The 2,500-nt window shown below is 31.2% G+C and overlaps 1 protein-coding gene across 1 annotated transcript in view; it reads left to right on the top strand.

Annotated features, from left to right (window-relative positions):
* Positions 1 to 14, top strand: part of LOC119582631 — a 7,503-nt gene extending 7,489 nt beyond the window's left edge. The window contains exon 3 of the mRNA XM_037931022.1: positions 1 to 14. This exon is cut by the window's left edge and continues 2,327 nt beyond it. The gene's annotated coding sequence lies outside the window, so the exon portion shown is untranslated.
* Positions 15 to 2,500: the final 2,486 nt, after the last annotated feature.

The following is a 2,500-nucleotide window of genomic DNA, read 5'->3' as shown; positions in this document are numbered from 1 at the left end:
TGCAAGAACATTCACTTTGTTTTACTTAACCTTTCAATGCAATGCAGGACAAAAGATTTTACCAATTTGTTAAATCTTTCTTTGTATCTGAGTTTGTGGTTCTCAGTGCCCAATGGCATGTTACAATCTCCACCTCTCCCCCTTTCTTTCATTTAATCATCCTAAGGATGATTAAATGAAAGAAAAAAAATACTGATAACAAAATTCACCGGATCAGGAAACTCCGATTGAGTTAACGCAGCGGCATTTATGCATTTGATTTATCTATTGGAATACAGTGTACAACATATCTCCTTCTCCAGTTCCTTCCCTTGACTAAAATTCGTTCTCGGCAAAAATTCTTAACCTTCATTTCACAAATCTTCCCCAGGCAAAATCACTTCCTTTAATCTTGTAATTCCTCCCGGTTGGCTCCCGGTTGAGAGTCACTGATGCAGACGAGACAGGACATCTATCTAATTAGAAGCGGGTGGAGATCTGAAAAGGGACTATCAAAAAAAAAAAAAAGTAAAAGAAGTTGTAGAATGGTAGTTTCAAACTCTCCGAATTAACGATAAAAAACGTAATGTGACCTCTCTCTCTCATCTGTCAGTCAGTACATACGACCTTTGTAATGTTCCTTGAAGATATGTTTCTTCTGAATAAACGGGATCGAAAGGCATTGTAAAAATAATAATTTTCATTCATCCCTTATCTACAAGACTGTGATTATTATAGCGGCCGAATGTATTTGTATTTGTGCCTTTGTGTCTGGAACTCTGTACGTGTTCATATGTGTGCTTTCCAGTATACATTGTGTGCGTTTTTATGTGTGTGGAAATTAGTAAAAAAAGAAAAAGAGAGAGAGACAGAGAGAGAGGGAGAGAGAGAGAGAGAGAGAGAGAGAGAGAGAGAGAGAGAGAGGGAGAGAGAGAGAGAGAGAGAGAGAGAGAGAGAGAGAGAGAGAGAGAGAGAGAGAGAGAAACGTACACGTGTTATCAATTAGAGTCATTGTTCCGCGTCTTGAACAGGTTCCGAGAAGTACGGCGAAACCAACATTGTTCAATTATGCGTAAAAGGAAAAAGTTAAATGTCGATAGTTACAAAGGACAGAAATGATAATAGCAGGAAAACAGGAACTGACAACTATAGATGATGATAAAAATCAACATTAATATTCTGATAAAAAAAAATAATAATATTAATGATGGTCAAGATTATAATGATGGTGATGGTGATGATAATAACAATTACAATAATTCTGAAATTAATAATTACACTTCTAAATGTTATAATAGTCATACTAATAACCACTGAAATAAGAGTGACATCATTAATAATGATATGATAGTGATAATAATAATATCAATGGTAAGGTTAATGATAATAATAATAATAATGAAAATGAACATGAACATGATTATCAATAACGTTAATGATTCTACTGCTGCTGCTGATGATAATGATAATGATAATAATAATGATAACAATAATAATTATGATAATGATGATAATAGTAAAGATGATAATAATAATAATGATAATAATAATAATAATAATAATGAAGATAATAATAATGATAATAATAATGATAATAATAATAATGATAATAATAATAATAATAATAATAATAACAATAATAGTAAAATTAATAATAATAATAAAAATAGTAATAATGCGATGATTATAATAATAGTAAGAATGGAAATAAAGAACTACTACTATAACAATATTATTAATAATAATAACATTAATAATAGTTAGAGTGATCATAATATTAATGGTATTAATAATAATGATGATAATGATAATAATAATAACAATGATAATAAGAAGATGAAAAGGAGTAAAAATACGAATGAAATTATCATTACAACAAGGATTATAATGAAAAAGATACTCATATTAATATTAATGATAATACAATCACTAATACTGATCATAGTGCTGAAAATAACAACAGAAATGATAATAATAATGATAATAATAACAATGATAATGATAATAACAATATTAATTATAATGATAACAATAATAAGGAAAACAATGATGATAATAATGATAATGTTATTAATAATACACATATCCTCTATCAGTCCCTCTATTTCCCCTTCTCATATATATATATATATATATATATATATATATATATATATATATATATATATATATATATATATATATATCTTCTTTTAACGGTAGGTTCATGTCTGAGCCGCCGTGATCACAGCATGATACTTAATTGTAGTTTTCATGTTGTGATGCTCTTGGAGTGAGTACGTGGTAGGGTCCCCAGTTCCTTTCCACGGAGAGTGCCGGTGGTACCTTTTTAGGTAATCATTCTCTCTATTTATCCGGGCTTGGGACCAGCACTTGACTTGGGCTGGCTTGGCCACCCAGTGGCTAGGTAGGCAATCAAGGTGAAGTTCCTTGCCCAAGGGAACAACGCGGCGGTCGGTGACTCGAACCCTCGAATTCAGATTGCCGTCGTGACAGTCTTAAGTCCGATGCTCTAACCACT

Source organism: Penaeus monodon, chromosome 16 (assembly GCF_015228065.2).
Source record: "Penaeus monodon isolate SGIC_2016 chromosome 16, NSTDA_Pmon_1, whole genome shotgun sequence".
Taxonomy (NCBI): domain Eukaryota; kingdom Metazoa; phylum Arthropoda; class Malacostraca; order Decapoda; family Penaeidae; genus Penaeus; species Penaeus monodon.
Note: the sequence above shows the minus strand (reverse complement) of the source record. Positions and strands in the feature narration are given on the sequence as shown.